Raw genomic sequence first — 23,419 nt, 5'->3', positions numbered from 1 at the left:
GGCAATCAGGCTGGCAGGGGAGTGGTTAGAGGGTGATCAGGCTGGCAGGCAGAAGCGGTTAGGGGCAATCAGGAAGGCAGGCAGGCGAGCAGTTGGGAGCCCACAGTCCTGGATTGTGAGAGGGATGTCCGACTGCCCGTTTAGGCCCGATCCCGGTAGGACAGTCGGACATCCCTTGAGGGGTCCAATATTGGAGAGGGTGCAGGCTAGGCTGAGGGACATCCCCCCCCCCCAAGCACAAATTTTGTGCACCAGGCCTCTAGTATAATTAGAAGAGGGAAACTCAGAGTTTAATTGTTTGGAAACAATACCAGGCTATACACATTCCAAACTGAAAATAAGGAGAACGGTGAGTAGGAAAGCATAACTGGTTTTCTACTTTCATCAAATTAACTTGGTGATTATAAAAACCACCTACCTGAGCACAGACATGGGCCAGTATGTAAGAAGTAGGTACTGAGGAATAACATGGGATTTCTATCTCTAGAAATCTGTAAAGCAGCTGAGCTATTTGATTTGGCTAAAAGCAAATGGGCAGTGTTTTAGTCTTCTAGGGCTGACATACAAAGTACTACAGACTATGGGGCTTAAACAACAGAATTGGAGCTATTTATTTTCCCACAGTTCTGGAGGCTAGAAGTCCAAGATCAAGGTATCGGCAGGGTTATTTCTTCTGAAGCGTCTCTCCTTGTCTTACCTGCCTTATCTTGGTTGTCTTCTCACTGTGTCTTCACGTGGTCTTTCCTCTGTGTGTGTCTGTGTCCTTATCTCTTCTTCTTGTAAATGCGTAAGTTATATTGGATTAAAGTCCACCTTAATTACCCCTTTAAAGACCCCATCTCCAAATACAGTCACATTCTGAGCTGCTGGGTATTAGGATTTCAACATATGAATATTTGGGGATACAATGCAGCCCATAGGAGATGGGTTATGTGATATTTGGAAGTTTTGTTGAGGCTACCTGATAATGCTATGAAATACCTTGATTGCACAAATAATGACTTTGTTTTGTGGCTATACTGAGAAGGGTAAGTGGAGAGTTAAGACAGATATTTGATTAATTTAAAAAAATCTCTACTGAGGGAAATGTTCATTTTGATCTTTGTCCCTAGATTTTTTCCCCCAGCACACACTCCTGTTCTTTGGGTGCCCTTGACCAGATTTGAACCTGGGACCCTTCACTCTGCAGACCGGTGCTCTATCCACTGAGCCAAACCAGCTAAGACTGTCCCCTCCTTTTTTTATTGCTTAAAGTATTACAAATAGTAGTACATATGTCTCCTTTTCCCCCTATTGACCTCTCCCCCACATCTCCCCACCTTGTCCCCTCCTTCTTAATCCAAATCAACTCATATGTCACTAGGAAGCTTGTATTTTTCTTTGTGATGGCATTCATCAACACATAACACAATTGTTGATTTGTCTTTCTGTCTTCCCTGTTAGAGTCTACGATTTGTACATTCATGATCATATCTTACTTGACACTATGTCTACTGTGTTACCCGAATTTTAGAACAGTGGTCCCTGGACCAGCAGTCTTATCGTTATCTGAAGACTTATTCAAATGATCAGGCCCCAATCTTATACCTACTGAATGAGAAATTCTGAGTGTGGGGTGCCCAGTACTCTGTCTTTTTTAAAAAATATTTTATTGATTTTTACAAAGAGGAAGGGAGAGGGATAGAGAGCTAGAAACATTGATGAGAGAGAAACATCAATCAGCTGCCTCCTGCACACCCCCTACTGGGGATGTCCCCACAACCAAGGTACATGCCCTTGACCGGAATCGAACCTGGCGCCCTTGAGTCCGCAGGCTGACGCTCTATCAACTGAGCCAAACCAGTTAGGGCAGTACTCTGTCTTTTAACCAGCCCTACAGATGATTCTGAAGTACACTGAAGATTAAGAATCACTATTGTAGATACTAAAAAAATGTTTGTTGCTTGTTGAATGAGCAGTGTATTCCCTCCGATGCCTGCCCAGGACATTCTGTAAAAAAGTCCTCTGGCAGGTGGTTTTGACCACAAGTGCATTGGACATTTGTTTGGTTGAAAACAAACGCTTTCCCAGGGAAGAGAGTTATCCAGAATTGGAACCAAGACCTGGCACTGCCAATCACTGTAAATGAAGCAGGGTCTTCCAGGAGTGGGCAGGGGGAGGAAGGCAGGCAAGATCCTCTTGGTTACTAGTGATAGGAGCAGCAACTGCTCACAGAATCAGTGTTTCCAGGAACCAGCAGGGCATGAAAAGCTATGAGAGGAAATGTGGCTGGTCCTTACATTTACATTTTCTTTTCATCATGTTGACATGAACACTGTATGGCGAAAGATAACTCATTCCAAATAGCACAAGATGTTTTCCTGTGTAGCCCAGCCTCTGTGCTGCACTAGTGTAAAGACACATGGAGACAAAAGCACATCTGGCCAAATGATCTCCTCAGTTACACATGTACAACTACTAATGATTTCAATGGGAGTTGCCCATAATCACCAAGGGTAGATTTGGCCCACGCAGTTTAACTTGAACTAAAGCCCAATTTGTAATACTTTAGTTGAAAATCAGCGGTGATTATAAGACTAGCATGTGATTAAAGCTTCACCTTCAAAATCTGCTGCCCAGAAATAAAAAAGTTTAAAAAACCATTATGTATTTTTTCAACTTGTAGTAAAGTATGAATTGTTAAAACTTCCAGCCTAAGAAAATAATTAAAGTATTGGGGGAAATTGGATATTCAGGGTGGCTGTTTTTCATTACTCTGCAGCTAATGAAAAAAGTGAGACTTCAAATAGGATTCTGCTTTCATTGTTTCTATTTCCCCAAAGGACCTTCATCATGTCTTCGGAAACCATATCAACAACTTTTTATCTGAAGTTGGTCTAATCCTAGAAGACATGTTATGGATTTTCAAATCCTTAAATTTTAATTATTACTTTAAAATTCTTCATCTCCATTTGCTATTGTCATGTGAGAAACTACCCCAACACTTAGTGGCTTAGAATAGCCATTTATTTGTTCACAATTTTATGGGGCAGGAATTCACAGAGGACTCCCTTGGCCATTTGTCTCTGCTCCCCTGGCATTAGCTGGGACAGCAGGGACTATAGAGTCTATTTCCAAGGTGGTTTTTTCACTCACCGATGCCAGTCTTTCCCTACATGGCCTCTCCATGTGGCTTGGGCTTCACACTGCATGGACATACGTCTCATCAAAGTCATCCTTCTTCTCTACTGGTTTTCTTCCGAAGAACAGAGAGAGGACCCTGCCAGGCTACTTAATGTCTTACCTAAAACTGGAACAATGTCACTTCTATCATATCTATTAGTCAAAGCAGTCACAAGACCCACCCAGACTCAAGGGGAGAGAAAACAGATTCTGCCTACTGTTGGGGGAAAGACAAGCTCCTAGTACCAGCACATGTAGAAGATGGGAGATATTGTGACCATCTTTGAAAAATAAAATCTGCCGCATTTCTCAACATCTGAATGAGCTCAATGTATCCTCCTGTCAAAAGCCATTATAGATGTTTGTGACCAGGTTATAATACCATGTTCTGTGAACACAAAAGACAAATAGCATAATTTCCTGTTATTAAATATGCAGAAACCATTCATTCTCTATACAAAAGAAACTCTGTGGCCATATATAAGTATTCATTTTAAATTACTAAACTAAAAGTCAAGATGAAAATGTGGACAAAAGTAAATAGGCTGATTTCAGAATCATGATAGTTTGCTCAATTACCCTTTTTATAGTTAAGAAGGTCTGGTGAGATTTTCTACACACAGAGCCAATTTATTTTAGTTTGGGTTTCTCCTAAAAAAGACTCTTAGACAAGGACTTGGTCATAGTTGTCAATTTGAAAAGTGATCCCAGAAAGCAGATGTGAGGATATGGGGAAAGTGACAGGGAAGGAGGAAACCCACTAAAAGGCAAGTCAATGAGTGTGTTACCCATGTGGGCAACAGAGGCCCAATCTCACTGGAGGAAATGCATGGAGTGCATCTCAGAAACATGCTGCCAGAGGATGGAAAGCCTGGTTAATTTAGGCACCGGCCACCACCCTTGGTTGATGGTTGCTTCTGGCAAGGCACTTAACTCCTGCTCTCAGTTGAGCAAGTTTTTGTGATGCCAGAGAAATCCTTCAGGCCAAGAAGAGAGATGCTGGAGCTTCAGGTGGGAAGTTGACTATGCTAGAAACTGTCTACCACACATGCTGGTGAACACAGGTGTATCGGGGTCTGGGACAGGAGAAGACAATTGGTAGATGGATTTTGAAGTGTCATAATCACTATCATTTCTTTGGCATTTACTACATTCCAAGTGATTTATATGTATTACTAGAGGCCCAGTGCACAAAATTCATGCATGGGAGGGGGGTCCCCTCAGCCCAGCCTGCACCCTCTCCAATCTGGGACCCCTAGAGGGATGTCCGACTGCCCGTTTAGGCCCGATCCCGGTAGTGCAGTCGGACATCCCTCTCACAATCCTGGACTGCTGGCTCCTAATCGCTTACTTGCCTGCCTGCCTGGTTGCCCCTAACTGCCCCCTGCTGCTGGACAGGTCACCCCCAACTGCCCCCTCCCTGCCAGCTGGTCTCTCCTAACTGCCCCTCCCGCCATCCTGGTCACCCTTTACTGTCCCCCCTGCTGGCCTGGTCACTCCCAGCTGCCCCCCTTTGCCAGTCTGGTCACCCCTAACTGTCCCCCACCCCCACTGGCCTGGTTGCCCCCAACTTCCCACCCCTGCTGGCCTAGTCATCCCTCACTGCCCTCCCTGCCAGCCTAATTGCCCCCAACTGCCCCCTCCTGCTGGCCTGGTCACCCCCAACTGCACCCCTTCCCACCAGCCTGGTTGCCCCTAACTGCCCCCCCCCCCACTGGCCTGGTCACCTTTTACTGCCCCCTTGCCGGCCTGGTCACTCCCAACTGGCCCCCTCTGCTGCCCTGGTCACCTCTAACTGCCCCCCTGCTGCTGGCTAGTCACCTCTAACTGCCCCCCTTGCTGGCCTTGTTGGCCCTCACTAACCCCCCTGCCAGCCTGGTCGCCCCACGCAGCCTGCTTATTCAGTCATTTGGTCATCTCTCACTAACCCCCTTGCCAGCCTTGTCGCCCCATGCAGCCTGCTATTTGGTTGTTGCTGTGAGGGTGTCCTGACCAATTTGCATATTACCCTTTTATTAGTATAGATGTTATTGAATCATAACAATTATGTGGCATAAGTATTAATATTATTCTTTTTTAATAGATGAGGAAACTGGGGTTCACAGAGGTTTAGTAAGTTCTCCAAAGTTATTTTGATATGAAGTGGTGGGATTGAGATATGAACCTCCATCTTTTTGATGCCATAATTCTTGATCTTAACTATGACACTATCCTAAAAACACAATTGTGCCATCACTATATCTCTTCTGGACCCCCACAGTAGTCTCCCAACTCCTCTCCCTGATGTCACTCTTACTTTGCAAAGAGCTAGAGTGTTTTTTTAAAAACACAAATCCACATCATGTCTCACTGCTCCACTGGATTCTCATTGCATTTGGACTAATATCCAAAAGCCATACCAATACCTACAAGACCCAACATAATCAATTTCACCTTACCTCTTCAACTTTTTTATTATTGATACTCTTACAGATGTCTCCCATTTATTACCTCTTCAATTTTAATGCACCCCCCTCCACACATACATGATGGTTCTAAGAAATTCATCAATGAAGTTTAATTTTATGTTTAAGTCATTCACTTAATGTTAACTCAACATATACCAAGTTATTTTATCATGGAGATATTTTTTTTTCAAGAATGCTTATGATCATCCAGAGAAGTTATAGTGTGAGGTACTCTGAGATAATCGATGATTCCCTCTTTGGGTAAGTTCTCAGGAATTAGTTTCTCTGGTTTCCTCTAGGCATATTCTTATTCTGTTCACAGAAGGTGTTGAATGTAGCACTAAGTCCATGGAAATAAGCGGGTATATTAGGAGTTTAAAAAGTTTTAACTTCATTTAAAATTAGACAATTGACACCTTAAACTTTGAAATACTCTCCAAATTTTTATTACATGAGCTGTAAAGATCAAATTTAATAACAAGATGAGAATTGTGCAGTCTTATTAGATCCAGGCTCAACTTTTCTAACATCTAGTCTTCTGATTTATGACTCATCTGAAACATAATCGTTTTAAAGACTCCATCATAACAACATTGTTAAAATGCTAGATAAATTTCACTGTGGATATCAGATGAGAAAATGCACCCTCTATGAATGATATGTTTCAAGACACAAAAAATGGAATTCACATGAAATTTTATGTGTTTTAGAATGAAGTAATCCCTGATTTGTGCAGGGAGTCCATAAACACTAATGTTATTTATGGAACACAAAACTGTGAGACTTGGCACGCTACCCCATTGGTGGTGGCTCTTCTGAAAACTGCAATAAAGTCCACCTGTTCAGATTCCATTATAACTTCTGCAAATGAAAGGCAGGCCAATGAAGTCCAGAAGCTGTCTTTAATATGTGACTTTCAGAAATCAGTCTCATTACCTTGTTCTCCACATCAGAGAAAACTCAACAGCTCAAAACAAATTTGTCAGGACAGGAAGAAAAATGAATTAAAAAAACAACAACAGTTAACCAAGTCAGTATTCCACTTCCCTTCGCAAGTATTTCTTCCTTGGGCAGAAGACAATGGTCAATGCATGGTCCCAGCCTGGGATATTCTAGAAACAATGCTTAGAAACAGTGGGCTTTCCTGTCCTGGCCTCCTTGAGGATGTGCCTTTGTAGGGTGATAGTGTAGGTGCTCCTCTGAAGTCCTGGGGCTGGAGGAGCTCTGCCTCAAGGAAGCAGACTTGGATATCCAATGAGACACTGGATTCATGAGCTATGGAAATGAGGACAGTCATATCTTCTCTCCCGACATCAGTTTTCTTCTCTGAATGGAACTTTTGAGTTCTGAAAGCTCTGTGATTCTACCTTCTTTATGCCAAAATTATTTCCAGGTTATTGTTCCTTTAAATAACTTAAAGGCCAAGTAAATAAAAATAATTATGAAATTCGGTTTAGGCCCTAGCTGGTTTGGCTCAGTGGATAGAGCAGTCGGCCTGCAGACCAAAGGGTCCCCGGTTAAATTACTGTGAAGGGCATGTACCTCCATTGCGGGCTCCTCCCCGGCCCAGACTCTGGTTGCGGTTTGTGTAGGAGGCAACCAATCGATGTGTTTCTCTCACATTGATATTTCTCTCTGTCTTTCCCTCTCTTTCCCCTCTCTAAAAATCAATGGAAAAATATCCTCGAGTGAGGATTAAAAAAGAAAAGAAAAGAAAAGAAATACGGTCTAAGTAAATGTTTCATGCTTCTGTATTCACTATTTCATCTTTTTGAACCAGAAACCAAAAGCTCCAAATTATTATTTCACTACTGCGCTCCCTATACTTTTAAGCCTAGGCTTAAAAGTATTGATCTCCTTGTGCTTTTTGGATAGTCTGTTTTTCCAGCTCTTCGTGGGGGCATGAGAATGGTTTACTTTCCCCATTTCTTCCAAATTAGGGCCACATGGCCTCCTTACGGAGTTCCTGTTGAAGGAAAATGGGATTTTAATCTATGAGAGTTAATTGCCATCAAGGTTGGTCTGTTCTTCTACTGAAACCAGAGTCCACTTTTCTTAGGCTCAGCCTTTCCAAAAACCAGCCTAGTCTAATTACCCATGTGGAGGGAAGGGCCCCTGTGCCTGAAGTGCCTGTGCTCCCTGACTTAATCTGCTACTTCCCCACATCCTCCTGATTGCTTCCATGTTTACTACTTTCCCAACATCTATATTTGTATTCTTACATCCTCAGTGTGTGTGTGTGTGTGTGTGTGTGTGCAAGAGACAGATTGAGAGAGGGAGAGAGAGCGAGAGAGAGAATGGGCATCTTCTGAGCCCTGTCTTCTCTCCAGGGTCAGTTTCATGACCCTCTTATCCGAGACACTGAGGTTCAATATCAGGTGGGGAGTGACCATGATAAGAGGCTAGATGACAGCTTAAATCATTTTTAAAGAACATCAAGGAATTCTCCAAGTTCCTTGGATGCTTTGTCATTTTTCTTTTTACTGTTTTTTGACATCTTTTCCCCTTTTCATGATTCTGTTTCATTGGAAATTTATCAGAGTGAATACACTGCCAGTCTTGGTGACATTTTGGTTATGTTTAGGTTTTTAGGATAAAGAAGTCTCATGTGATATTTATGAGCTTGTAGGTGTCAGGATGAGAACCTCTCTTTGCACTGCCTCATGTTTCTATGGTGTGGGAGTCATGGGTTAGAAGTAAGCCCCTGTTGCTCACTGCCCCACTTTTATTTACATTTAGGGAATAAAAAGGAGCTATGCCGGGTTAGTTTGGGAGAAATAACGTGATACAGCACTTGCCCTCTCTTTCCCTGTTTCTCTGGCTCTGTCTTCTTTTTCTATATCTATTATCTATGGAGACAATGCTTATGGTCTACTGATGGTCAGGAGGCTTGCATTTGCCAAGCTCCAGAGACAAAAGAAATAGACAAGCCTGTTAAATTCAAAGGTGAAGTATCAATGCTTTCAGTCATAATTTTATAGCCACATCCCCCCATCTAGCTTTGCTGCTTCTCCTTCTTCTTCATTTTCTTCTTCATGAACAGGAAAGCTAATATTTTGATGTCCAAGTATCTGATTTCCATGTCTTTCAATTTTCTCTGAACCCTGGAGAGGAGGTATCATCAGTCCTAACTCCATTTCAGTTTGGAGACCTGAGGCATTTTCTGCTCCTACATTTTTCACGTTTTGGGATGTTTCATGAGACTGAAAGAAGCTTCCAGAAATTTCTTGCAAAATAGAAATTAGATTAACCTTTCAGAACAAATTAAGACAAATAACAATGATGCTAGGGGAGTTTACTTAGCAACATAACAATCCTTCAGGATGGAACGATTTAATCATCTTCACCGAAAATGGAAATGGGAATAATGACCTCGCCTCAATTTTCAGAAACATTTAAGCACATAAACACATGTCCTTTTGGGCTGCAGTTTTTCAGTAATCAGTTTCTGCTTTTTACCCACCTGTGCAACAGTAGGGATTAGTCAAAAATTTTCAATTACACATTATACCACACACATGCTGTGTGGGAAATGCAGCATGTAAAAAACACAATTTCTAGCTTTCAAAACAAACATGAAAAGGGATATTACACAGGGTGGTTCTGGGGAAGGGAAGACAGAACATAATGGCTATGGATGCATGGGGAATTGTGGATGTTTAATTGAAAAGAGAGCTGGCATTGAGCAAGGGAAGCAGAGGGTTGCAGAGGTCAACCTCTTGGTAGAGTCCGGCACTAATACTCTTCCATGATCACCTATAACATGTACTGATTTTGGTTTTGAGTATTTGGCTTTCTGAGGAAAAAAACAAACACCTTCCCATACACTATTATACCTTAGTGTATTATGATTGTTTGACCCTTAAGGAAAATGCCAGCTAATGAAGGGCTCTAGAAAAGACTTTCTATGAAACTTGAAGTTGACTTAAAAGTTCAACTTTCATGAAGTTGGAACCATTTTGGAAATAGAAGTGCAGTATATTCAAAATGTTACTTACTTTTCAAGTGTTTTAACATTTATTACAATTATGAAGTTATGTGCAAATGGAAAAGGCTTCTAAAAGCTTTGAGTTTTCTCATAAATATTTTATATGGCTACGGATAAAATGTTTTTCTTTTTCTGGTGCTCCTGGCAAATCTTTTCAGTTTCTGGAAAATAAAAGGGAGATTAAGACATAGGGGAATGCTTTCTCTGGTGTGTAGATCAAGAATGCATTATCCAGGCCATTTCTTTTTTTTAAAAAAATATTTTAAGGAAAACGATTTTAAATATAATAATATTACATGCAATAAACATTAATACTTCAAGAAAAAAAAGATTTTAAATATAATAACATTACCAAAACTGTGCTAACGTAGTATAATCCAGGCCATTTCTGATAGCAGGTCCCCAGGTGAATGACTTTCTGGTTGGAGAGTGAATTTTTGTCCCTTGACCTGGCACCTCCCAGTCTGCTGGCCTGGATGCTTTCCTGTGCACCTGTGAGAATGTTCAAGGAAGCAATTCACAGTCGCTTTTGAACTTCTTGGAGAATCTGCAACAGCTTGATTTTAAAAACATGAATGCTGGAGCACTGCCTGATTGTGAAATACTTTTGTAAGGCATTATAATATGCTTTGCAAGGCCCACATTTCAGACACAAAAATAAGTTCAAAATTGAGCTGTGCATAGGTAGAAAGCAAATATTTGAAAACTATACTGATAAATTTAAAGTAATTGGATGTTTGGGGAATTGTGTCTTGGGCTATCTTCTTTTATGACTTGCAAAATAATTGTCAGATTTAAGAAAGAAGTAGAGTAAATGCATTTAAACGGATGTTTCTCCAACAGGTTTCTTTACAGTAATTCAATAAAGTCATCTATGTTTGATTGAGAAATAGTCCCATACTTCTGGGAAGGCTGTGTTTTTCAAGGGACCATTTTTGGGGAAAGGTGCACATGGAAGAGAAGAGGAAGAAAGTGATATCAGCTTGCTGTGAGATGGTTGTTGCCATGGAGGGCATTGCTGATTGTATAGTTGAATTTGGTTTGAGTAGGGTTGAGCCCCAGCTTTGGCTTTTTGGTTCAACCCTAGAGGGCCAGAACCTAGAGTAATTCCATCTCACTGGCTGCTATAGTGAGTGGGTCACAGGTGGACATGTGACCAATAGGGTGAAGTGCATTTAAAAAAAAAATAGTTGCCGAGTTAGAAGCAGTATCTCTTTTAAAGGATAGTCTGTGGATTTGAGACCTGGAATTTTCACAGCCATTTTGCTACCAGGAGTGAGAAAGCCAGCTTGAATATAATCCAACTAGGGAAACCTAACTAGTATATATCATTTTCTTGGCCACTGGGATTAATTTGGAGGCAGATGCATAATTAAACATAATTAGGTAAGTCCTTAAGGGAGAAGCTGGTAACTTTTATTCATTGATTGAGAGGACATAAGTTTTCACTTCTTCTGGGTGATATGGTATGAGAATCTGAGGTCATTTGGCAACAAGGAAGAAAGGTGACCAGAGGACAGAGCCCACACATAGAGAGGCAGAGTATGAACAACTGTAGAGAAATGGAGCTGAAACCTTTCAAACCTCTTCTTAAGTTTTTTACTTTTCTCAACTTTGAGTTTTGTGAGACAATATTTTCTGTTACAAATAAATGAATTGGTTGTGTTGGGAACATGAGTTGATTTAAATAAACTTGAATTAATGTTATTCCCTAAAGAAGAGTTGATTTGCTGTACTGTTGTGTGCTATCATACATACAAAAACGCACATTTACTTTTTAGAAGTGTCCTAAAAGAAACATTAACATGTACAAGACAAAGAACAATGAAACATGCAAATTTAAATCTGCACCTTCCCTATGTAGGTCAAATGTCACAGTCACTTAGTTTCAACTGATTTACTGGAGAAAACACAAAAGCATATAATAAGAATCAGATGTATTACAAGTTGCATATAACTAATTGGATTCAACAAAATCTTGGAGATGTTTCTGCTTGTGTTTTTTTTTTTGAGCAATCCAACAATTTAGTCAAAATAGAAACTGTCTTTTTTCAGTTCAGAGCAACAAATGAAAAATATACAGTACAACATGAGAAAACAATGCAATTTTGTTCAATTGAAATATACACACACAAGAAAACTACAACCATATATACACAAAACACAGAAAAATGTTATACAATGATATACAAACCAATAATTTACCCAAACACAAAACTAAACTGTCTCACATGCAGAAATTCATGGGTACCAGTACACAAAGAAAGAGTATCTGCTCTATTTCAACAATTACAGTTCGCTCTAATGTGACAACCAAAATAATTGAAATACCCAAAATTTATGATAAATACTTTAATATTTGCATGCTTTTTCCTTCTTTAAAAAAAGCAAAGAACAAAGCCATCAAAAAATTATCCAAGAACCAAATCAAACCCTAATGTAAAACTAATGAAATTAGAAAATGCCTTGAGCTTCTTCTTTTTAAAAAAATCTAAGATCACAAGGCAGGTAGAACAAAGAAGGAGGAAGAGGACAGAGGGCTCGGTAACAAACAATAAAGAAAAATAAAGAGGAAGAGAATGTGAACTACAATTATGTTATTTAGCAAGTGAATAATGGATAAATTAGAGAGTTGGAGGGAAATGCATAGACAATATTTCTAGGAAGTCTCATCATCAACATCATTATTATCTTCAACCAACCCAACAGTTTAGCTATGGTCATGATTATGTTAAAAGTCATTTGAGTTGGTCAAGTCAGTTATCTTAATAAAAGTAATTTAAATTAAATATTTTGGAATTATAAGAGCACAATCAAAAAGTGTTCTGAAGATGGTAACTGCAATACCTATTTTGCCCCTAAGGGCAAAATGCCCTGCTCACAGTGCCAGTATAATGGGCTCTTCCTGTTTTATACACTGTTTATTTAGGTCCTATGCTCACAGATTATTAAGCCAGATTTGGACATCTGATTCCATGTCAGCAAAGCCATAGGCTCACCCACAAATTTGAGCATAACCTCGCGCTAAGAGACAAACTGACCAATCAGATTTTCCACCTCAGGGATTGAAATTAAGAAAGACAATGGAATTGGCCAATTGGCAATAAAACAGAAGCTGAAGAGTTGCCTTGAGGTGAATTTGAAGCATCATAAACCAAAGCTATGTTTAGCCAGAAGTTTGAAGAAGCAGATATTATAGAGGAGTGAGAGAAGGAAGCAGACTGGGAGTGTATAGAGTCCTGTAGAGTCATAGGCCTAGTCATACTGATGGTAGACTATAAAGAGACCTACACTTCTACTTGCTGGCATTCCTGGAGATACTGTGATCCCCCAATTCTTCCTGAAGTGGGGACCCACTACAGCACCTGTTTTGTGAGAGAATGGATTCTCCCAGTGGTACCAAGTGTATATTTGCAATAAACTCCCTTTTTATTTGAGATCACTTGGGTGAGTCTCTATTCTTGCAAACCAGGGATTTGGATGAAACACTTCTCAACTCCTTTAAGCATTTCTGCCTCTAAACCTTCATATAATAATTACCTGGGGAGCTTGTTAGAAATATAGTTTCCTGAAACAGAACTCTAGAAATTCTGATTCAGTGGGTTGGAGAAAACCCTGGAGTGTCTTCCTTCCTCCCTCCCTCCCTCCCTCCCTCCCTCCCTCCCTCCCTCCCTCCTTTCCTCCCTTCTTTCCTCCCTCCCTCCTTCCCTCCCTTCCTTCCTTCCTTCCTTCCTTCCTTCCTTCCTTCCTTCCTTCCTTCCTTCCTTCCTCCTTTCCTTCCTTCCTTCCTCCTTTCCTTTTTTAAAGGTAGCTATTAGAAGACTGGTATATTTTGAAAACACTGCCTTGGTCAGGTTGTCCTTTTACTGGGAATCCTCTAATCCTGTGGTCCTCAAACATTTTGGTCTCAGGATCCCTTTTCACTCTTAAACATTATTGAAGACTCAAAGAGTTTTTACTTAGGTGTGTTAGTCTATCAGTATTTATCACATTAGAAGATAAGATTGAGAAAGTAAAAAATGTTAAATTTATTAAAAGTGATAAACCAATTACATGTAGCACTAGTTTCCTGGTGCTGCTATTGATAAGTGACTTAACAACTGAAATTTATTGTTTCACAGTACCATAGAGTAGAAGTCTGAAATCATGGTGTAGGCAAGGTTGGTTTCTTCTGAGGGCCATGAGGAAGAATTTGTTTCATGCCTCTTTTCTAACTTCTGGGAGCCTCAGGTGTTCCTTGATTTACAGATGATATTCTTCCCATGTCTTCACATCATCTTCCTACTATGTATGTCTGTTTCTGCGTCCAAATTTCTTCTTTTTATAAGGACTCAAGTCATAAATATAGGATCAGGACCCACCCTAATCATTTCATCTTAACTTGATTATCTGCAAAGATTCTATTTTCAAGTAAGGTCACCATCACAGGTACTGGGGATTAAGACTTCAACATCTTTTGGGGAGAGATAATTCAACCCATTGCACATATTAACACAACACATTTTTGTGAAAATAAACATATTTTCCAACATAAAAACATTGAGAAGATGGAAATTGTTTTACATTTTTATAAATCTCTTTAATATCTGGCTTAATAGAAGACAGCTAAATTTAACTTCCCAATTTGCTAGGATATATCATTTTAGTTGAAGTATATGGAGAAAAATCTGATCTCACACATAAATATAGTTGGAAAAAGGAGAGTTGTTTTTTTTTTTTTTAGGAGAGTTGTTTTAAAAGCATTTTCAGATAGTTGTGGATACACTTTCTATGATACTATACCAAAACTTGACAAATTGTAATTTCATAAACGTTACTTTTATGTGAAATTGAAACCATGTTGATAAACATTTCATACGTTGTTACTTCAAAATTCATTGGTATGTCTTGCCATTTGAAGGGTTATTTTATCTATGCATGATTTTATGACATTAGCAATGGTAATTTAAAAAATATCTATTCCCTGAATTATGCAGATTTTCTAAGTGTACAGTGGAAAACTCCAATGTACCCTTATGAGAGGATGAAATAAAGGGCACAGAATGTCTTAGTATTTTTATGAAATAATTTTTACCTCATAGATTAACTGAGAGTGTCTCAGGGACCCCCACTGAGTCCCCAGGCTATACTTGGGGAACTTATGTTCTAATCCATTCTTGATTAAGGAAATTCTACATTCCAAGTACCACCTTAAATTCTTTCTTCTCCAGACATCTTAGCTGATTTCCCGTGAAGATGGAATGGCCCCTTCCTTTGTATGGCTCTATTTGTACACTCTCTATGTGAGTCCCATGGGGACTGGATCTTATTCACATTTTTTATCACTGAAGGTAAAAAACATAGGACCTTGAGACAAATATTTTGGGTTTTCAACTGGATCAAATTTATTATGTTGTTTTTATGCAGATTAGCTTTTAATAATTAAGGGATCCAGCTTTAACTGCTGCTATTGCCAGTGTTTACCATAATGCAGGCTTTTTAATCAATTAAAAAAATTCAGATTTCTCTACCCTGAAAAGGAATATTGTTTGTAAAAATAAGTGCCACATATGTCTTTTTAAAATCTCATAGATGTACCCTTAGGGTTTTACAAGTGTGTAGATTACAGTTGGCCTGGAAAACTTCTCTTCATCCTTCACAATGCATATCAAAAGTCTCCTTGCCTGACTGCATGAGACACCATTCAGCTTCTAAAGTAATTTCACTCATTATTGTGCTCTAAATTCTTCTTTGCATTTTTCTCTTATAGGAATCTCTTAAAGATGTCTGAGCAATTCTCTTTTGTAGCTAGTGAGGGAAGGAGTGTTGTGCTATGTTACTCATGTCTACATGAGCACCTGAGATAGGGTTATCCCAGTTGTCTTAACAAATGATGGATCATATTTTCAGCCAGAACCCATTGGTTTCCAGAGGCAGAAATTCAACTACAACTTAAGTAATATAGGGAATTTGTGAGTGAATATTGGTTGGGTGTAAGGTTTATAGAATTGAAGAGCAGTTTCAGGCAGACAGGAATCAGGGCTGCTCCAGGGAATTCAGAGATTGGAATTGGGACCAGAATGCTTTCAGAACTCCGTGTCTCATTTTCATTTATCTTTGTAGACCAGCTTTCTCCTTGAAGCTAGACCCATGGCTGCTGCCAACAGTTCCTGGGATAATACCTAGCTGGTATTGCCATTCCCAAGGAAGGGACGTTTCTCTTAGTAATAGCTGAAAAATCTCAGGACCATCAGATGGCCTTGTTTTGGATAACCTGATCAATTCTGGGATCCTTGACCATGACCATGATTATGATAGTAAACTAGACTTGACTTGGATTGGGTCATAGGCCCACTGTAAGGACAATTACTGCGTCCAGGGAGGGGAGTCATGAAAGAACATGGCAGCAATCCTTTGAAGTTAATTATTGGAATGGGGGAATCCTATCTAATAAAAGAGAAATATGCAAATTAACCATCACTCTGCTACACTCACAAGCCATGCCCACCAGCCAATCAGGAATGAGTGTGCAAATTAACCCAACCAAGATGGCTGTGAACAGGAGGCTTGGGTTGCCCCCGGCGATGGAGGAAGCCAAGCTTTCTGTACACCCTGGCCAGCCCAGGCCTCCAAGGCTACAAAGTTTCAATTATAAAAGATAAATAAACCCCAACAAAAATGGCTGCGGCCAAGGAGCTGGAGAGAGCAGGAGGCTTGGGTTGTCCCTGGTGATGGAGGAAGCCAAACTTCCTGGCCTGCCTTGGCCTGCATTCAAGGCTACAAAGTTTCAATTATAGAAGATAAATAAATTCCAACAAAAATGGCTGCAGCCACTGAGCTAGCAGGAGGCTTGGCTCTGCTCAAGTTGGGGGCAATCAGGCTGGCAGGGGAGTGGTTAGGGGGTGATCAGGCTGTCAGGCAGAAGCAGTTAGGGGCAATCAGGAAGGCAGGCAGGTGAGCAGTTGGGAGCCAGCAGTCCTGGATTGTGAGAGGGATGTCCGATTGCCTGTTTAGGCCTGATCCTAAATCGAGTGCAGGCTGGGCTGAGGGACACACACCCCCATGCATGAATTTTGTGCACCAAGCCTCTAGTAAAAGGAATAAAAGACTGGGGAGAAACAGTTTCCCCAGAGAAGGCAAGTTCTGTTTTTAGAAAAAAGGAGGGTTCCTAGATAGACTAATTATTAATTGTCCACCACAATAACTGCCTGGTCTGTCTTCACAAAATCCTTTGTGAAGACATTTGAAAATACCACGTCAGCCTGCCATGGCCAATTTAATCATGTTGTATGCTTTGGAGTGTTGACATCAATTAATATCTGTGGCTGAATGAACTTATATAATAATTGCATTTTAATATTTCAGGTTACATGCTTTCCTAGTATTGCAAATCAGCACTTCACAGGGAACTGTTTGTTATTATTTTCCTATGGTAAGTAATGTGATGAAATTACACGGGTACCACTAGATTTTATACAGAATCGGAATTCACATTAGTTTCACCAGTTTCCCCAGGATTAGTCTGGGCCTGCCATATAATGTAGACTTCCCCGGGTAGCTATTACCCTGATAAGACCTTCATGAGACCTGGACAGGTGGCCTAGAACCACTGTGCAATTCAGAGGACTTGACCCTTTTAGTCTACTCTTGAATAACAAGCACAGGACTTGGCACAGTGGCTATAGGGTGACTGGTCACCTCAGAACAAACCCAATGTCTAGCTGCTCTTCCCCAAATAATTTTTGTGATTCTCATTTGTTGACAACCTAGATTAATTTTGAAAATAGAAGTCTCTCAAATATTATATTTGTTCTGCTAAGATCATCAGTGTTGATATCAGATTAAATGCCAGAGGGCCTTTCCCCAGGTTTCCATCAATATTAGATTTCCTCTATTAAACTATCTCAATCTTTTTTCTTTTATAGAACTTAATATAATTTATAATTATATACTCAGAAGTTTATTTGATTAATGTCATCTCTCTAACTATAACCTCATGAAGATAAGATAAGTACTATATCTTTGTTCATTGCTTGGATGCCCTCCGTCTCACACAGGATTTGAGATATTAGGTGCTCGAAACAATATTTGTTCAATGACTGAATGAGTAAAAGAGAAAGTACATTTTTAGTTATATTCCTTCGTGAAACAAAATCTTCTCTACATGCAACAGGTAATTCTAAGTAATGGAGGAGGGGCACATGAAAAAAAAAAGGCAGACAGCCAACATACAAAGTCAACATAGGCTTTTATTTTTTTAAAACACGATTTTCAAAAGTGGCCTATTCCCTGTGATGCTCTTGAACGCTGGCTGTAAATATGAAGTACACATGTTTTATATTTGAATACATGGAAGCAGGAGGCATCTGGCTCCCACTGTGAGCACTAATAGGGGTGGTGGTGACTCATTGCTGCTCCCCTTGAGTTCTCTTTATGTCTTTGCTTTTCAGACCAAAGAGATTGACCAATGGAGGCCAAGGGTGTAACCATCTCCTCGAGCTGGTGCCCAAGGTCTTTCCTTCACCTACTGATCACCTCTGAAGGGCAGAGGAAAGAAAATAGAAGCAGCAGTTATTCTCACCTTCCTTTCTCTGAACTCCAGCATGTGTTTTTCAGTTAAATTGGAATAATTTATTTTCAAAGAAAATAGGAAAGCAATATTTGTTTCACAACACTTCATAAGCATCAAAATATTTACCAAATTTTCATCTGTGTGTAGCACGTTGTGACTGTGTTCTAGTTCCAGCTCTGCCACTAATTAGTTGTGTGACTTGGGTGTTTTAACATTAACTTCCTTATTTGTGGGGGAAAAAAAGGGATATAGTAAGCTTTTTCCAGGTTTAACAACCAAGAAAGACAAACAGGTATCATGTCCCTTATTTGTAAGTTTAATTAATACAATAAAGTAATCATTTGCTCAAGAAAACTAGGAAATTCATTCATTCTTTCACTCATTCATTTATTATTTTTTTCTTTCTACAATTTTTCCCAGACCTGTAGTGTAGGGGATAAGGTATGCACACAGGAATCTAAGCTTAAATTCCAGCTTTGCCAATTCCCCAACTTTGGCCTAGTTACTTACCTCTTTGTGCCTTATTACCTTAAATGTAAAGGGAGAACAATGGCACTAGTACTAAACTCAAATGATTCTTGGGAGAATTAAGGGGTAAAATGTATATGATATTTAGAATATATAATAAATATTCAATAAATATTAGGTATTATTTATTGAGAAGTAACTTGGTGTCAGGCACATTGTTAAGCATTTGGGGAATAAGAATAAATAATGGGGCAGCTAGATTTCACTGTATCCAATCAAACCTCTAGATCAATGGATTGTGACAAAATTTCATTCTATCACTTTGTGGGAATTGGGACTTGGGAACCAGATCTATGCTGATACTCTGGGTACTGTTATTTCTGTGAATAAAAACTGTCCTTTGTCTCTGAGACAGACTGAGATGCTAACTTGCAAGTGGGGTAAAATCTCAGACCCTTCATAGTTCTTGACACAATGTGGATCTAATCATGTGTCAAGGAAATACAAAAGAAAGAGAACAGTTTAAACAACACTAAAATGATATATCAGCCAAACTCAGGATATAAGACTTAAGAGACTAATAACAATAAAATAAAATGCATGAACCTGTTTCAACCATCTTATGTCCAGGCCTATGGTACAGGATGGGATCCTTGATAGCTGGTGGGGACTCTAATGCATGAGAGATGCTCAATAAATGTTGACCCTTTCCCTTCTCTTCTTGTAAGTTTTATAGATTAAAAGGTGGAGTTCATGTGGATGAGGAGATGTGGTGGTTAGAGGTAGTGAGAAAGTATCTGTTAGGAGAAAAAATTGGCCAGAGACCTATACAGGTGACATTTAGCTGCCAGGATTTATAAAATTGGTGAATCATTGGAAGCTTTGAGCCTGGGGAATGTCAGGATCAATTCTATATTTGGGGAAGGTAATTCTATAGATAGCTAGAAGAATGGATTGGCAAGCAAGAGAGTAGAATCCAGGAGATGACTTGGTATTTGATGCTCAGGACTGATTGGAGTAGAAGGAAGTCTGAATCAGAGAAATAGTTGGAAGGTATTTTCAAATTATCCAGGCCCATGGAGTTAAGAAGTCAAATCAGCATGAGTCAGCATTAGGATGGAAAAGAAAGGAGTGTGTGAAGGTTAGTTCTCCCTGAAAAGATGGAATTAAAATTATATACAAGTTCCTTATGGCCTCTTTTTTTGTTTTGCAATTCTTCTTCTAATTCTTCCAATTGTTTTTGTTTATATAGTCTTAATTAACAAAAATAGGAACTCCTGCTTAAGTTTTGTACCAGTTGTTAATCAGGACCCTGGAACTAAAACACATTTATTTGTGAAGTATACAAGCCTATTGAGAATACTTAAAAAATATATATGTTTTTATTGATTTTTTAGAGAGGTGGGAGGGAGAGGGAGAGAGAGATAGAAATGTCACTGTGAGCAATTGGCTACCTCCTACATGATCCCCATTAGGGATCAAGCCTACAACCCCCCAGGCATGTGCCTAGACTGGGAATCGAACCGGTGACCTCTTGGTGCACAAGACCATGCCCAATCCACTGAGCCACACCAACTGGGCTTAAGAATACTTTTGATCATAGAATATAAGTTATATTTTTGTATCCCTCAGCTATCCATTTTTAGATATATCCCAGCCACTTCTGTTATTTATTGCTGATATCGTAACTGGTCTAAAATGAAATATGAGAATATATATCTGTAAATAATATAGTTATGGTGATTGAAACTGGGAGACAAGAGTGAGTTGGGGGACAAAAGAATTGTGTGTGTGCACTATAACTGAGAGTTTTCCAAAGCACAGAAATTTGGATTTACCTATTGTTTAACTGCTTCTTGGTGAAATTTCACTTGGGCGATATAATTTTTTTTATTATCTAGACTTTTGGTTTGGAAAAAGTAAACCATTAATTGTGTGTCTTTGTAACAGAAGTACAGGATTCTATTAGTAAAGATACTTGGTCATAAATCCAGTGCTGCTTTATTTTATTTTAAAAATGGTGATGGTGATAGTGGTGGTGGAAATCTTATTTTTATTTACTTCTTATGTGAGGATAAGCAAAGCACTCTTTGAGAAACCTAATTTAAGAGTGAATGTGCTATGGGGGTGTAAAACACGATAGCCTGATAGCTAGGGTCAGGTGGCTTCATTTTGAGTTCCCTTTAAAGCTTCATTAGTTTCATTTTTAAAATAAAATGTGGAATAACTAAATCTACCTCTGAGAGCTGTTAGGAGCATTCAATTAGATAATATATACAAGCCTTGCCAACTCTGGCATACAGGAAGGGCTTAGCATTTATTAATTCCTTTGATATATCTTTTCATGGAGATCTTCAGAACTTTCAGTAAGAAAAAGTATTTGTGTTTAAACCAATCTTAATATATAAAAACCCAGAGTCCGTAATGACCAAACAGATGACCGATCCAGCCCCCGGCCTTCAGGCTCCATTGATCAGGAGATGGTTAACAGGGGAACCGGGTCCCTCAGGCTCCAATGAATCTGTGACAGCAGCGACTGGTGAGTGGGCGGAAGGCAGACTGCTTGGTCCCTCCCCTGGCTCACAAGCTCCCATTGATCAGGGGATGGTTAACAGGGAACCAAAGTGGCGTGGGGACTGGCAAGCAGCTGGAAGGCAGGCCTCTTGGTCCCTCCTCCTGGCCCTCAGACTCCAATCAATTGGTGGCGGAGGTGGGCCGAAACCGGGGACTGGCTTCCTTAGTAGTCCTGCAGGTTCAATCTCCAAAGGACAGGCCAGGCACCAACAGACCAGCGCCTCTGGCATGATCCTGACAGCGCTGCTGGCCTCCTAAAACTTGGCCTTGGGCACTGCAGTTGCTTCCCCTCCTTAGACGCTCCACAAAGAAGAAAGGATGCTACCAGCAGTGCCAGGGGCAACCATCAGTGACTGACTGCTCTCCCTGTGCTTCCTCCAGGTCACTCGAGCCGGCCCCCACCTGCCCCGCTCCAGAGGAAGTGTGATCACTGCACACGGAAGGAATGTAGTAAAAAACAAAAACCGATGACCAAGAGAATGACACAGTCAATGTCCGGAGTCCGGCTCAGGAGAACGGAGAGAAGGGAGAATTCCATAAGTTGGCCGATGCCAAGATATTTCTGAGTGACTGCCTGGCATGTGACAGTTGTGTGACCGCAGAGGAAAGAGTCCAAGTTTCCCAACAGAACACCAAGAACCTCTTCCGTGTTCTGAACCTTAATAAGAAATGTGATACCTCACAGCACAAGGTGCTGGCAGTGTCCATGTGTCCTTAGTCTCTGCCTTATTTTGCTGCTAAATTCAGCCTCAGTGTCACTGATGCATCCAGAAGGCTCTGTGGCTTTCTCAAAAGCCTTGGAGTGCACTGTCTTTGAGATGAAGATAACTGCAGACTTTATCATCCTGGAGAGTCAGAAGGAATTTGTGCATTGGTACTGCCAGCACCATGAGGAAGAGCCCTGGCTCCCCATGCTGACCTCCACCTGCCCCGGCTGGGACCGATATGCAGAGCGTGCTGGGTCACCCCGTTACCCCCACCTCTGCACGGCCAAGTCTCCCCAGCAGATCATGGGCTCTCTGGTGAAGGATTACTTCACCAGACAGCAGAACCTGTCCCCAGACAAGATTTTCCACGTCATTGTGGCTCTGTGTTATAACAAGAAACTGGAGTCCCTTTGAAAAGATGTTCCCACAGCTTTACATATTTCCCAGGGTGCTGACTGCATGTTAACCTCAGGTGAAATTGTTCAGATAATGGAGCAAAGTGACCTCGCCTCCAAAGACGCTGCCGTGGACACTCTGTTTGGAGACATGAAGGAGAAGGAGGTGAGGCTCCACAAGGGTGCCAGCTCCGATGGGTACCTGGCACACGTCTTCAGGCACATGGCCAAGGAGCTGTTCAACGAGGACGTGGGAGTGCTCAGCTACCGCACCCTGAGGTCACCCTTGAAAGGGACGGAGAGGTTCTGCTATGTGGAAGGCAGGCCTCTTGGTCCCTCCTCCTGGCCCTCAGACTCCAATCAATTGGTGGCTGCTTACGGCTTTTGGAACATCCAGAAGTGGTCCTGAAGCTATAGAGGGGCAAGTTCCCCTGCCACTTCGTGGAGGTCCTGGCCTGTGCCGGGGATGCCTAAGTGGCAGGGGCCAGGCCCAGGCGGACTACGGGTGTGCAGACAGGGCACTATGGAAGGCATCTATGCTGCCATCCCGTTGTGGCCCCCGGAGACCAGCACCCATGTGCAGGAGCTGTACCAGGAGTGGCTGGGGCGGGCGGGAGGGTGACTCCCTCCAGGCCCAGGTGGCCCTGCACACCGCCTAGCAGGGCCCAGGGCAGCCAGAACATCAGGTGGCAAAGGTCCAGCAGACGCCCGGCCTGCAGGCCACCTGGAGAGGGGTGTCAGACACGTGAAGGAAAGGCTTAGCATCTCTGTCATCGTTTGGTTTTCAGAATTCCCTGCTCCCCATCTGTCAGCTCCCTCCCTCTGAGGGGCACTGTCGTTGTCACATGGGTGCAACTGGAATATTGTATCTTGAGAGGATTGCCCCAACGTACGTATTCTTTTTTCCCACGATGAAAAAATCCCAAAGAACAAGAATGGAGACAGATTACTGTCCTTTAGGCTTAAAAAACAAACAAACAAAAAACCCAGAAGTGTCCTACGAAGAGCTGAGACTTGGTTCTGTCCACGCGCCTCAGAGAGATTGGATGAGAAAATTGCCGGTTTGGCCCTGACTTTACCCACTATGTTACTCTTGAAGGTGTCTTTGCCACAATGCGAATAAACTG

The 23,419-nt window shown here is 41.0% G+C and overlaps 1 pseudogene across 1 annotated transcript; it reads left to right on the top strand.

Moving 5' to 3' along the window:
* Nucleotides 1–21,040: 21,040 nt before the first annotated feature.
* LOC308249604 (nuclear prelamin A recognition factor-like) lies at nt 21,041–22,914 on the top strand (annotated as a pseudogene). Its single transcript has 2 exons — nt 21,041–21,155; nt 21,572–22,914. The product of its transcript is annotated as a nuclear prelamin A recognition factor-like (transcript).
* The last annotated feature ends 505 nt before the right edge of the window (nt 22,915–23,419 follow it).

The sequence above is a fragment of the Plecotus auritus genome, assembly GCF_963455305.1.
Source record: "Plecotus auritus genome assembly, chromosome: 5".
Classification (NCBI taxonomy): Eukaryota; Metazoa; Chordata; class Mammalia; order Chiroptera; family Vespertilionidae; genus Plecotus; species Plecotus auritus.
Note: the sequence above shows the minus strand (reverse complement) of the source record. Positions and strands in the feature narration are given on the sequence as shown.